General features: G+C 43.3%; 1 protein-coding gene and 1 long non-coding RNA gene across 2 annotated transcripts in view; one reads left to right on the top strand and one right to left on the bottom strand.

Moving 5' to 3' along the window:
- LOC142768889 (uncharacterized) overlaps positions 1 to 15,178 on the bottom strand; it is a 67,660-nt gene that overhangs the window by 20,406 nt on the left and 32,076 nt on the right. The gene's annotated exons all lie outside the window — the stretch shown is intronic.
- On the top strand, positions 9,844 to 12,075 carry LOC142768427 (uncharacterized). Its single transcript, XR_012885280.1, has 2 exons — positions 9,844 to 10,185; positions 11,781 to 12,075. It is a non-coding gene; the product is annotated as an uncharacterized LOC142768427 (long non-coding RNA).

The raw sequence follows: 15,178 nt of genomic DNA on the forward strand, positions 1-15,178 counted from the left end.
GCCGATTCGCTTACTTTGTGTTTAACAGCAACTTGTTATTGGAAAACTACGCACTCGCTTAAGATGTAATTGCACCAAAAAGGCGTTAGAAACAGAGCTGCAGCTTAAAAAACAACAAGTAATACTTGAGCACTGGAGCTTCGCCTGTAACAATAGGATGCAATATTGTACTCGGGACCCGTGAATTGCACTCTTAATGTTTTATTTATATTAGTGGTATTTCGGTGCTTTGAAGCGGTGAATGTGCCATTCTTTATTAGGGACGGCTTACTGCTCTCCCGTAGTTGAGTACCAAGTACTTGAAATTGTTAAAATTTTTTTCTAAACAACGACAAAAGCATGCAGCAGTGGCAAATGGTGTTGTGAGGCCCACGGGACGGTTCTATGCTCTCCCATAGTACAGTACTAAGTACTCAAAATCGTTAGTCACTTTTTCTAAACACAAAAGAGGAATACCCGAGCTGTTATGGCTCGCCATGCTCGACGACAAATTTGCTTGACAGCAGTATAGAAGATACAGAGCCAAAGCGCATTCCTGCTACAAAGCCTAGAAAGTGTAGTGAAGTTTACTGATAATTTCGTCTTGTTGCCTGGCTCAAATAAAAACTGTTTCATTTGTAATGAGAGTCGAAGAGCTGCCATTGGTGATAGGTAAAATGCAGTTATTCTTATCTTTACAAGAATGCCTTCCTTTACTTTGCTTTTCTTAAACGGCCGAAGTGATGTAGTCACGGGATCGATCCCGACCACGACTGTAGCATTTCGGTGGAAGCGAAATCCCGGAGGCCTGTGTGCTGTCCGATGTCAGCTTTTGTTAAGGAACACCAGATGGCCAAAATCTCCAGAGCCATCTTCTACGACATCTCTCATAATCATATATTGCTTTGGCACGTTAAATCCCAGATATAATTAAGGCAGTTTTGCCAGGAGAACGAAGCTATTGATGCGATACGAAAAAAAAACTGAATCTTATACATATGCCAAAAGTAGCTGATAACTCCTTCAGAATTAGATATGGCTTAACTCCAGAAAACGCTGGCGTAAGGGAACATTGCCGCTTTAAAGAGGGACGCGGTTTTTTGCGACCTGCCGCTTCGACGCGAAGTAAGCTGTGCGAATTCAGCACGCACAAAAGCACGAGCAGTCTGCTGGCTTGCTGAGACAGCTCACGCTCTTTTAAATCAATTTGCGCAGTTTCGGCCAGAGCGACGCACCCTCCCACCAGCACCCCTTCACGCCCCTTTGCCCTGCGGAGGCGGTCAGCCTATGTAGCTTCTGCTGGACCGTTGAGCCTTGGCGAGGCTTCAGTCGCCCATGGATATGACGTGATTTTTTTTTTGAAATTTGAGGTCTGTCCGTGCCTCCACGAATGCCCAGAATTAATTATGAAGAAGCCAATATCGCTACCCCCACTGTATGATTTCGCCGCTTTAACAAGTAAGGTTCAACTCTGTTCCGCCCATGTAAAGCTCCAAATTCGCTGTCGCACGATATGCTACACACAAAATCTTTTGGGAAATCCAAATATTCTTAAAATCAACATCACCAAACGCCAAGTTTGTAGCGAAAATCCCTCAGGGGCAGTGATAGAGAAGTCGCAAAAAGACACCTCTATCCCAAATTCCAGCTTACGATCACCACCGGTGCCGCTAGTTTCAGCTTCAGTGATCAACTATGTGTTCGAAGAGCTTAGGTGTTGACTTTTCTTAATAATATTTAATAATCAACAACAGTCTTCGGATCCCGAGTTGTCTTTCAAGGTACGTCAACCGTGTCATTAGCAGGACACAAAAGAAAGAGAGAAAGAAAGAAAGAAAGAAAGAGAGAAAGAAAGAAAGAAAGAAAGAAAGAAAGAAAGAAAGAAAGAAAGAAAGATCAAACAAACTTTCAACGCATTTCCAACCAAAGATAAAGAAAAAAAAATCCTCGCTGAAGCCTCGCATGAAGAGTCGCTGACTACTCTTCAAGAGTGTGAAACGATACCTTGTTTTTGGGGCGGTTACTGTCTCTTTTTTTTTCTCCAAAGGGTGACCATATTTATAACGCAGACATGGCGCCGCGGTTATTCTTGGATAGGGTTGCGAAATGACGGGAGTGGCTGCGTAAAATATGAATCGTATTGTCGAAAGGACGAGTTTTATGGGACACGTACGCTTTTCAGGAAGCGCGCGCGGTGTTGCAATTTTACGAGCTCGTCTTGTTTTACTCTCCTAAAGAAACCAGAGTTCCCCCAGGAGCGTAGGCGCTTGCGTTCACATCGTGCGCTACTTAATGGCTGCTTTTAGACCGTGCTCAGTACGCAAAGCTGCGACGAGTTGTTCTGGTTTTATGACGCAGATGCCAAATATACACTACGTACAGCAAATTTTATGTATCCCCTTCAGACAAAAACTATGATGCACTGTCAGCAATGCCGTCAAATTGTCATGAAAATCACAAGACACTCAGTATTACATTTGAAAAATTATTTTTATGTGTGAGTTTAAGTTACGTATATCAATTAACATCAAAGTATTTATTTATTCCAGCATCAGTGATCTTCAACACTTGAAAAACTCGGTGTTATGCCAAGCATGCGCAATTTTGGGAAACTTTATGGTTAGGAGGGCTGTTAGGTAAATCATTAAAAGTTGATTGAGTGATTTGTGGAGTTTAACGTCCCGAAACCACCGTATGATTATGAGAGACGCCGTAGTGGACGGCTTCGGAAATTACGACCACCTGGGGTTCTTCGACGTGCACTCAAATCTGAGCACACGGGCCTACAAGATTTCCACCTCCATCGGAAATGCAGCCCTTGCAGCCGGGATTCAATCCCGCGACCTGCGGGTCAGCAGCGGCGTACTTTATCCACTAGAGCACCACGGCGAACAACTATAAATGTTGGCGAAATGATGATTCCTAACTGCGAACAAGTTACTCTGGAAACGCTGGACTTATCATATGCGGTGATTCTGCCAGCAGAAGTCACCACAAATTTTACCCGGTACTGGAAGTATGCCAATAAATACGGCAGTCGATATTGATCACACATAATTGCCCACTGTATACATAGTTGCACAAACCGTGCTTACGAGGTCCTCACAAGTCATTTTCTCCAACAAACTGTAAGAATGAACGGCGTCAATTCCACTGGCTAGGACTGCATCACATCTACAGTGCCCCAGTTGACGCGCACACCTCCCGATATAAAAAGCTACTCGTTGACGTTGGTGGGCTAGACTGACACAGAGGTCTTGTGGATGCGAGAAAGATGAAGTATTCGGAGGGACTGCTCTACATCCGGTCGGCGCAGCTGTCAAAAACAAGTTGCCTGCGTCAGTGATAATATTGTCCGAGGGCAACAGCAATTATTTACGTCGGCGTGTACAAGACCAATGTTTAAGTGCGTGCCGGTGTGTGGAAAAGAGAACGTGCATAGGTGCTTACAAGTTCTCTCACTCATAAAGAGGTGGAAAGGGGGATATCCTCGTTTCTGAATATACGCTCTCGAGAAAAGAGAAAGCACATGCCTCCATCTCGGCAGGCCAAACACCAGACGCGATTTTCACGTACCTGCACCATCAGGCAGAAAGCGTATGCCTGCGTTGTACTGTATGCAAACACACTAGCAGTACAGTGCATCAGGAGTGTCCGTGTGTTTTTTTTTAATTGTACTGGTCATGACAATGTGCAGGGACTCTATGGAGTGTTTCAGCGTGCTACTGCTAGCCTCATAAGGCAAATAAATCATGCAGGCGAGGTATTCTCACTGCTGACGATGAAGTATATGAAAATGTTAAATTTTTCTTTCACTATGCGTACCTTGACATAGCGTTTCTAATTCGCCTAATGTTAAAAAAAATTAACCACATGTAAGCAGCGTACCTACACCCTTACAAATGTTTCAGCGCAGAAACCATCTTATTGGGTTAGTTTATATACGTGTTCTTATAAAATTAGCTCCAGTGAAAGAGCTTTCCAGTGATGACGTGCTCTTGATCCAAATTCCAGGAAGCCCCCATCCCACTCTTAGTCCTGTTTTCTGAAATTCGGAAGAAGGGGTTATTTTACCGAGAATAAACAATAAAATTGGTGTTTTTCAAAGCCTTCAGATAGTGCCTCCCCCTGAAAAAAAAATCCCTGACTACGGGCTTGCTCCAGCGGCGATCCCGATTCGATGGCATCTCGTCAAATGATCAGGTATCAGTGGTGCACATATTATAGAGCATCGTTTACACGAGTGCTAACAAATGCACGAATTATATATATGGCTGTTCCTTCCGAGAATGATTTGAGCTATTCTGAGCCGAGCAATGCACTCAGGCATGCTTGAAGTGTTATGAATAGATAGCCGAGTGAAAGAAAACCTCAACGGCTTTGTTTCTGCTTGAGCGGGCGTGCTTCAATAAGTCGGCTATTATTTATACACGGCAAATTCAATTACCGTTGTTCTGTGACTATCAGAAACAACAGCGCTGGCATGAATAGAAATCTATTGACGTCAGGGGAGGCAATGTTGTAGGTATTCTACACTACATATCTACAAACAATGCCACTCCTTCGGTCAACCGTTAATATCTAATTTGGTAGCCAAATATCACTACTAAAATAGACGCTTGGTAGGAGTTGGAGGAGCCAGACAAGTGCGAGAGAAGTTTGAAGCGAGGAGATGGAGGTAAACAAAGACGAAGAACACCGAACGTTGACATTGTGGCTTGAAGCAGTGAGGCTCGAAAAGTAAAAAAAAAACAAAAAAAAACAGAATTCACGATGATCAGGCTTTGACCATTGTTCTTGTTGTCATGGAAACAGTGCTTTATTAAGAGGTCGATGAATGCTGTCTTCATCTTACTTCTCCTGGCCTTTTCCCGCACGCTGTTCTCCTACCGGTAATATCACACTTCTTGTTTTGACAAGTTGTCGGACATTCGAATGATTAGGACGATAGATGTGCAAAGGGTTTCTCTAAAACAGGTGTAATATGCCACAAAACGAAATTTTAGGTTTACTGCTTGTGTCTTGGTTAAAGTTAACACATTTCTTGAAGGCACAGATTACGATTTAGTGCCTGTTTTTTTCAGAATTCACTAGATGCAAATTGCCAAAACGTGAAACAACAAGTTTGCTGTACGCGTGACGGTGAAAATTGACCTATTTTCTTTAGGCACTAAATATGATTGACGGCTGATATTGACTATCACAATTGAGTCACTCGCCATGATTGACTGTTATAAATAGTTTTTCTAACATCTCTGGTTTAATGAGTTAAATATATGATATGGATTACGAGATACGCCACAGTGGAGGTCTTCGGAAGTTCTGACGATCTGGGGTTCATAAACGCGCGCTGACATTGCGAAATGCACGGGCCTAAAACATTTCACTTGTGCCAAATTGTGACTGCTGTGGCCGCAATCGAAGTTGCCACCTTCGAGGTCAGCAGCTGAGAAGACAATGGCTGCGACCAGGCGGCCAGTGTCATAGAGCACAACCAAATGAACGCTTGAGCGCAGCGGAATCGTGCGTGGGCCCGGGAGCATTCGTGCTCCAAACTCCTCTGTTGAAATAAAGTTTTTCTCCTTCTCTTTCAAGCCACGTAACCACAAAAATTTCAAGACGGATGACTGCCACTATATGCGAAAATCACTCACACGCCGAGAATAACTCACACGCCGATTAATTTGTGGGGTTTAACGTCCCAAAACCACCATATGATTATGATAGACGCCGTTGTGGAGCACTCCGGAATTGTGGACCACCTGGGATTCTTTAACGTGCATCCAAATCTGAGCTCACGGGCCTACAACGTTTCCGCCTCCATCGGAAATGCAGCCGCCACAGCCGGGATTCGATCCCGTGACCTGCGGATCAGCAGCCAAGTACCTTAGCCACTGGACCACAACGGCGGGGCCCACGCCAAAATGTGTTCATGGCACTCGAACGGCACATTGACATGGATTAGTTATGTGGCCACAAAAAAACACAATTTTAAGTATCATCCTGGCCTGATGAAGAAATCTGATACAGTCTTTCACTCAATACGTGAAGCCCACGTCATGCGAAAGGAGCGGGAGCCGGCTGTATTTGTGAAAAGACCCATCAAACACTAGCTCTATATCCCATATATTATTTACACAAATACATGGCACGACAAGCTAATTATTCATTACTATAAAAGGCAAAACGCTTCAATCCATCACAAGCGTCAACAATATTAAAAAAAAACCACCTTTTTCATAAACACGAACAGTCAAACTCTTCGCTGAAAATATTTCTTGCGTATTTTCGTTGATGATTGGTTCATATGTGAAGTACAAGTCCCAAAAAGCCATATTAATATGAGAGATGCCGTAGTGGAGGGCTCCGGAGATTTTGACCACCTGGGGTTCTTTAACGTGCACCGAAACCTGAACAAACGAACCAACAGCATTTTCGGCTCCATCGAAAATGCAGCTGCCGCAGCCGGGATTTGATCCCGCGACCTGCGGGTCAGCAGCCGAGTACCTTAGCCACTAGACCACCGCCGCGAGAATAGTTTTGTTAGTATAGCATGAAATTACCATCCGGTATATCAATAGTGTTATGTTGCGTTTTATGGGCGTTACATCGGGAGCATACAGAATGCAAGAAAGGAATTTTCCATAATATTTTCTTGGAACAAGTGCCAGCCTAATTCCGATGCCTATTATGTCATGTCCCTGCCCCCTCCCAGCTGCCATCTCATAGCCTATCTAGCTTTATCTAAATGGTCACCGCTATCTCATAGTCGGACAAATTGTTAGAATTTTCTCAAGTGACAGCTACCACCACTGCCGCCACCACCTCTGCCCAATGCATCAGAGTCGGATAGCCGAAAAGACGCTGAGGCTTCAAAATAGGTAGCCAATGTCACGTGGCCCTTACTACTATCCCCTCCCGCGAATTCATATATAGCTGGTGCAGGATGTCCCACAATCAGCGTCCACAGATGATTTTCACGACGAAAACTTCCTAGTCCAAACTTTTTCTACTTCTCTCCTGACCAGGATGCCCACTATCTCAACAGAATTACAACTACATCAGCTGAATGCGCGCTATGAGTCCTGAATTCTCCTCAGGCAGTCTTTGGAAGTCTTTTTTACACATATTGGATTATTCGGATTGCAGTCTACCTTAGTCATCTGCCGAAGTACCGATCTTTAATATTTCTGGGTTGTGACTGCCTTAGTATGCGCGGTGACTTCCCTTTCTCCCCTTTCCCATCCTCAAATATAGGTTTGAAAACCCAGTACAAGCTGGTTAACCTGCCTGCATTTTATTTTCTTCTCTCTCTCTGGCTGTTGCACTTCAGTATATAGAGGAAATTTCTTTGCAAAGAAACGGGATATGATTGAACGTTTTCTCAGACTGCAGACTTATCCCCGAAGAAACGCATCTTGAAGTTGTCTTGAATAAATAAAAAACAAGAAAACATATCGCATCAAGAACCAGAGACTTCACATCTTCCCGGGCGGTGACCTCAAAGTAAATAAACAAACAAATCCACTAACGAAAAGAAAAGTGAACGTGTTGAAGCACCCAAGTAACGAAAGACACCAGTTCCTATGTGTCTTATAGCTTGTCTTTTCTGATTCTTTTTGAGTCGAAGTAGATTTCCAAAGCTTTTGAAAAAAAAACGGTAAATTTGAAACAAAACCAGCTAATATCGAAACAATAAAAAAGAACGAATGTCAATGAGAAACCAAGCTTTTGCTTTTGCTCTTTCAGCATTTTATTATGATTACAACTCCTTGCGACGTTTGTACCCTGTCATATCGCAGATCTTCAGCTACGGGAAATGAAACCATCGGCGTTTCTTTGTTGACACGTTGACACAATAACACTACGTTTTCGGCTTGCCATGTCTCTGCATTGCGACAATTGCAGACGCGTTTTTAAATTGAAAAAAAAACACTGCCCCAAAAGAACAAACACCTTTCAGGAGCACTCTAAGCCAAAAATGGCCAAAATGGGAGCAACGGCTGATTTTACTCCTTCAGACCGACTGTTACTCTCCGAAAAGACCAAGCGGAACAAGACGGCCGACTTGTTCGAGAATGGGGGAGCAACTGTATTCATCTTAAGTTTGTAAGGGAGCAACAGAAGGAGGAACCGCTGTAAATGCTCTCGTCACGCAACGGTTACTCCCCGGCAGGACACCGCACACAAATATGCATGCCGCCCACATTGATATTCATGGGCCAGATTGTTGTTTGTTCTGTGTGCCAAACTTCACCAAACCAAAACAGTGATTTATTTTAGCATCCGTAGATAATAAGATAGCAGCGCTGGCTGAACACAGAAGGCCTGAGAATACAGTACGGCAAATACCTAACACACGCAGCAGCAGAATGGAGAGTTGGCACGTCAAAGCGGACCGAACACCGAAACACGTGCAAAACAACGATAAAAAAAGCCTAGACACGCCGTTCGTCCGCGAAGTAAGGGCGTCAAAGTCGATCAAGCACCAAAACACGTGCATAAGGAGCCCCCCCCTCCCCCCGCCCAGATATATCGGAGAAGGAAAAAAAAAAAGCGGACCCAGACGCGCTTATCATCAGCCATACACTTAGTAGCACGCTTCACCGTGTAGTTTGAGGGCAGAATGACAAATCTGCGCCATCTGCGCCCGCACGACAAGTGTGGCGCTAGTGTAGCAAACAATGTAAATTACAAAGTAATTTTTATTCAGTGTTTATGTTGACTAGCACTAAATAAAAATTACACTCAACTTTTTATAATTATTTATGAGTTTTAGTGTACCTCAGTTTTTTTTATATAAGTGTATTAGAAGAACACACTGAAATTATTGCGCTGACGCCTGTGCTGCCACTGCTCGACGTTTTTTTTTTTTTTCGGCGCAACTAGGTTCGCGTTCGCACTACTAACTCATTTTCATATGGTCTGTGGTTGGCGAGCACATGGACGTGCGCGCTTGTGAGCTATGTTTTGATTGTGTGTGTGTGTCGCAGATTTGCGTTTCTACTTATTCGTGATGAAGGTTAGTGTATATTTATCTTTATTGAGCGCGAAGTAGTTGTGGATTTTGCTGCTGGGTGGAACAAACACATCGTAAACGTCTTCAGCTATCTGCAAGCCTGTTCGCTCGTCGGACAAAGGACTGTGCATGTATCAGCGTGCAGGTGAGTGGCATTTCCAGCAACATTTAACGCTCTTACAATACATTGTTGAGTGGTTGCGCTATTGAAAGAGAAATGATTTGCTCTTATTCACCGTATCCATTGCTAGCCGTATCGGACTAAATTACCTCTATTACCGCCTGCATACCCTCTTGCTTCCCCTGTCACCACTGCAGTGCCAGTGTACTTTTGCAGTTAAAAGTTCATTTCCGCAACACTACCTCGCTTGAAAAAACATTGGGGCGGGGTTGTAGCTGCATTCATACTGGCACTTTTCTACCATTGGTTTTATGTAATGTTAACGGCTGAGTGTTGGGGCCTTGGGCCGCATTTTTTAGAGATGTAAAGTGTATGTAAATCAGTAAGTGAACAAATCATTGTCGCATCACTTCAATGGCATAGCCAGGCGGTTGCGCACAGAATTTTTTTAGGCCGGGCGTAGGGAGCCCAAATTGACGACCATATTCGCTTGCCCGGCCTATTCAGATAAGCGGACTCCCCCTCCCCGCACGCCTAAAAAAAAAAAAATCTGCCCACATCACTGCGTCACTTGCTTCACCTCTGCGCTGAACGTACTATTTTATAAGCGCACCATCAAGCGAGCGGTTTACATATTGACAGAACAATTGGAGGAGGAATGACCCAAATCTTTCAGATTTCTTTAGTGATGCAAAACCTTAGCGAAACTGAATATAGTAAAAGACAATCATAAATGCTGTATGTTCTCGTTAGCGCTGTCATTATTCTGCATCATGAAATCTTTATGCGCTGTGAAAACTTGGCATGTCGTTGAAGTCACATATCGACGTTAATACCAATCGACGAAAATTTCGACAACCTCAATAACGCCGTTTGGGATTTGCCGCATGCACATAATTAGGCTGATTCCCACTTGGCTGTTCTTAACCTGTCTTCACTGCTACCAAATGAAACAATATTTGATGCATGTCTTTACTTTTTTTTCAGGGATATGACACAAATTTGGTTATACTGCAGATAAAGATGCTCCCAACGATGCTAAAGTACAGAAAGCAAGTGAATTTTGGTAAGTGCAGACTTTTTGTACTACGTATATGAAAGCGTCGCTTTTTAGGGGCAAACTGTGTATGTGTTGGCCAGAGAATAGTTCATTATGCCACATGGTTACACTGGCACTGACAATTCGACATGGCTCCGCTGGCCCGTGTGTGTGCTAACACTGTTACCGTTAAGATAAAATGTTTATGTTTTCATTGCAGGGATTGCTGTTTGTACTAAAAAGCCAACTGCCAAGATTTGTTTACGCTGGTACTCCTAAAAGTATGCTTTCCCTATTTACATGGATTTTGGCTTGCACAAAGCATAACACTTGGGCTTAGATTCACAAAGCTGTCCATGCGCAGGCCTTCATAACAGCGTTTCTTGACTTGCCTTTACCCTGTTTTCTGCAGATGTTTCGTGGGTTTAAAAGTGCCACAGCATGTTGACCTCCCCCACACTGAAATATTCGCGTTCAAAGTTCCGCAAGAGTGGGCTTAACTTTCTTGTGCACCTCTTTGCTAGTCCAAGATACTGAAGTGTTATGCTCTTACTAGAGGTGGCAGTGTTTCTAATGTTTGTATTTCCATCACATTGACCAAGTATGCGATCTTGGCTTGACTGGTAGCACATCCTCAACAAATGTCTTTGTGGCACATGTAGAAGGCAGTACAAAATAAATAGGCAGACATTCACACCGGGAGCTAACTTCTAATAATGCTTTTTTTTTGGAAACCATGGTGTGCTTATTCCAATTTGTCTAACAAGCAGTAACCTGTTTGGCTGTGAACCAACAAGACGTTGAACTAATAAAAGCTTCACATCTTGTTGCTCTCAAATATATATATGTATTGGCAAGCTATCTGTGACACTGTCAAACAAAGAATCAGAATATCTGTGCGTGCCTCAAGATATATTGCTTCGTTTACATATCTCGTGGCTTTGACTCGTCAACAGAGTGAACAAATGCACCCTAGTTTTCTAAATTTAAAGCATTTTTTGAAGGTAGCACGGTCTACATTTATTTGTCTATAGTTTTGTCCAGCCGTTTGCGTCAGGTACAAAGAAATATACTGAATATTATCATGTAGCCTCTGCAAATGGTTGCTTTCAAGCAGGCTTGGCATGCTTGGCTTGTGCCTACAGGTATTGCACAATTCAAGACGCAGCAGCGTATGATAGAACAGTAGAATCGAGAGCAACTATGTGCACGAGCTAAATAAGTATTTTAACATGAGCGGACAGTACGTGTTATCTGCCACACACATGACCTCATTTAGAATGCCCATTGGTGAATGGGCTCATAGAAATGTCACTCAGCTGTGTATAGGAAACAAGTTAACTGAACCTAAGGGTATCTTTAACTGCTACAAATATGCCTTGTTGAGGTGCTGCACATTTTCTTCCAGAATATTGCTGCCTGAGACATCATGTGAAGAGCGTCTACCACATCAGCATTTATATGGCTTGCCAAGTAACGTTTGGCCGAACCTTTCTTTTTTTCACATTTCGTTTTGCAGTAGACATCCTAGAATGTAAGCGCTGCTGCAGTGTGTGTGACCCATTGTTATGAATTGATTATGGCATGTTTAACCTCACACTTCTATTTTTTTTTTCTTGCAGCAATGAGATGCTTCACATATGCCTGCGGTGACGTTCTGCTGCCCTAGCCTGATGGAAACACCAGCTGCGAAACTTGAGTTCTTCAGAATTGGAGAAGTTGCCCTTCTCTCACCAATGATGACACAGACTGCCCTATGCTAGAAATTCAAGATTGTTTTTCCACGGATGACGCAGAAAACCTTTGATGTATTATGGTGTTTGTTTAGTGCTGGCTGTGGTGTGGCAAAGTCTACTTTTACGTGTGGTCACACGTTGCCTCATAAAAAGAACAATAAAGCATTTATTTTCTTTTCAATATTGTCCACTTTTTGTATTAGAAGCACCCAAGCAGTGCTCTTCCAAGGAGCTCTCGCCATGTGTTAAGCGTGTGACAAGCATACTCGAGATAAATACTCATTTCCCCAAGGAGTAACTGAAAGCATATGCAGTTGGTTTTCAGAGAGTAACTGCGAACACGTGGGAGGAACGGTAAAGAGTAACTGTTGCTCTTAGAAGCGCAACTGGTGGGAGTAACTGGTTGGTCGGCAGGGAGCAACTGGTGGGAGTAACTGTTGGTCTGCAGGGAGGAACTGGAGGGAGTAACTGTTCATCCCCCGAAGGAGGAACTGAAAGGAGAGCAACGGTTCCTCCCTCTGCAGTTACTCCTTTTAGGAGAGTAATGGGAGTGGCAATGCAATTGCTCCCTGAAAGGAGCAACCCCTATACCCCTGTTGCTCCGTTTTGGCTTAGAGTGAGAACTGCAGCCTTATAAACTGTTTGATTTAGCGAAAAATCGCCAGGCTTGCGCGGAACGCGCAGTACAGTCACAGCGAAAGCTGGAATAGTGGTCTTTCAGGCGCTTTTCTAAACACTCCTTGGGTAACTGCTACAAGCATACTTGACGGGTACCCACTACATCAAAAATAATCATAATTTTAGCGTAGTATACCGACACTCACTATGCCATCCTTCGTCATTCTTCATTCGGAGAACCGTGGTATGGGCTTCAAACTTGCAAAAAAATTTGTGCAAGTTTTTTTTATGCAGTGACTGACAACGATAAAGAATGAGGCCTGAAGTGGGTATGCGCCACAGTTATTAGGTTATGAAGAACACGCTTTTATAATGGGTTAGAGCATTGTGTGACCCACTCGTTACGCAATTCGCATTGTGTGACTGGAGGCGAAAATGCCGTAGACCCGTTTGTTCAAACTTGAGCGCACGTTAAAGAACCCCAGGAAGTCGAAATTTCCGGAGTTCTCCACTACGGCGTATCTCATCGCCATATGGTGGTTAGGGACGTTTGAGTTTGAGTTTATTTAGCCACGTGACAAGCACACGAAAATACACTGTTTACAGTTCCTATGTTTACACGGTTTCGTGCGAAGTTCACACTGTTTCCACGGTTTGGTGCGAAGGGTAAAAAGCTGCATTTCACAGCTTGACTGGCCCCTTCACCAACAAAAAAAATTAAACTACAAATTTAAAAAAGTTACAAAAGTTACAGGCAGCGGAAAGCGACAATACAAAAAGAATCACGCATGTGGCCCATCACAGCAAATAATAGAATCACAACTCTAAAATACACACAAAAATATTCTTAACAAAGCAATGCATGAAAGAATAAAAACTGAATAACCATTAGACGTTAAACTCCACATATCATTGTGTGACGCCTGGCTGTTTCATTGCTGTTCCAAACCGCTTTATTACTCTTACTAACGCGATTCCTTTCCCGACATTAGGCATGACAAAGGCAAGTTTACAAACAAGTTCCAAGCACCGGCGTAGCTCAGTGGTAGGATACTGGGCTCGCACTCAGGGGAACCGGGTTGGAATCCGACTGTGTCCGTGTTTTTTTTACTGAGTTTTTTTTTACTTTCGTACGATAGTGTTTACAGACACCAACGGTGGTAGAGGACAAATACGGCGCTGTACGCTATCCGTGCTGTGAACTAACAGCTTCACTGCGAAACACATTCCTCTACTACTCACTGCCCTAAAGATGTGGGTCATGGTAAGAAACAATAATAACAATGTCCAAGGGTGCCACGAAGTGACGGTCTGCCATGATGGTCTGTATGACTGTAGACCAGACCAACCTCAGTGCAAAGGTAGAACAGTTGGCCAGAGCTTTTGAATTAAGCGGCTCATTCGGTCAACTCAACCGCTTATAGAAACTGATGGTGCTTTTCACTCATCGATAGGTTGAGCACGTGAACGAGGGAGAGAGAGAAAAATCTATTTTAAAACCCAAGTCCACGTCGGAGCTTCAGGGGGCTGTCGCTGATCTCTCCCAAGATGGGGATTTCTTGCCGAAGCTGAGTTGCCTGCAACAAGGTTGTTCTGCCCAAGTTCGCAACCGAAGCCTACCATGCAAGCAAGTTTCAGACCGCCCATTCTACAAAGAAATCCAATACTGCTGTGTCAGCTCACTGCCGTCAAATTTAAGTTGGCGCCTTCTTTAACATGATCCTCTCTAGGTTACCTTAACAAAGGTTGTTTATAGCCCTTGTGAATGAAATGTATTGATCCTGGCTAGGCACTCCCATGAGACAAACTTTTAAATCTGAAAACTTCTTTTCAGAGTAACTTGAGCTAAAGTGATCGCGCATAGTGAGATTGCATTCGCTGATAGGAGAAAAAAGAACTTTAGGTAAAGAGAGCGTTTAGATCGCAACACGATAGGAGTGTGGTGAACCTTTCCCACAATTAACAAATTCAAACGTATGCCATTGAGAAACCCGCAAGGAGCTAAGAGCACTGGGGTTTTATTGTTAGCGCCTGCAGGTACCTTATTCATACTTCGTCGTTCGCATTTTTTGTCTGATCTCCAATTTTAGAGCAACTTTCGTTACCATATCATTTGCCTATCTAGGGACGCCTTGAAAAAAGAAATAGTGTGCCACACATTATTATTGCAAACAATAAAAACAAGTTCAGGAGGAGATGTAGAAAGATACTTCAGAAAGGGGCGTCACTGGAGTTTCGACGAGTGACAATTGTTAAAGACGATTAGACTACCGGTCTGAACACTGGCTACTGTGACCCTTCCTGCTGAACGGTATACCATATTTAGACGATTCCAACTCTATTCAAATGTAGGGTGACCTCTCTTAGATCTCAATAAAAAGAAACAAAAACTAAACAAGACGATGAGGAAATGGGTGATCACGCAAAGTACAGAGTGCACTGCATAAATTATTCACATTGTAACAAAAAAATATAATTGAATTCTGGTGTGAAAAGGCTGCTTTGCGATTGCTCTTTAAATCTTGGCCCAAAAGCTTGCTTTGTGGCGTAGATGGAAATTACTTTTAGAAAGCTGTACACAAATCCTTGCAAAGTACGCTGGCTGTACGTTTGAAATAGGGTTACTTTATATGTATCTGCTACTTTTAGATATTAGAGTTGCGCAT

The sequence above is a fragment of the Rhipicephalus microplus genome, chromosome 8 (genome assembly GCF_043290135.1).
Source record: "Rhipicephalus microplus isolate Deutch F79 chromosome 8, USDA_Rmic, whole genome shotgun sequence".
NCBI classification, from domain to species: domain Eukaryota; kingdom Metazoa; phylum Arthropoda; class Arachnida; order Ixodida; family Ixodidae; genus Rhipicephalus; species Rhipicephalus microplus.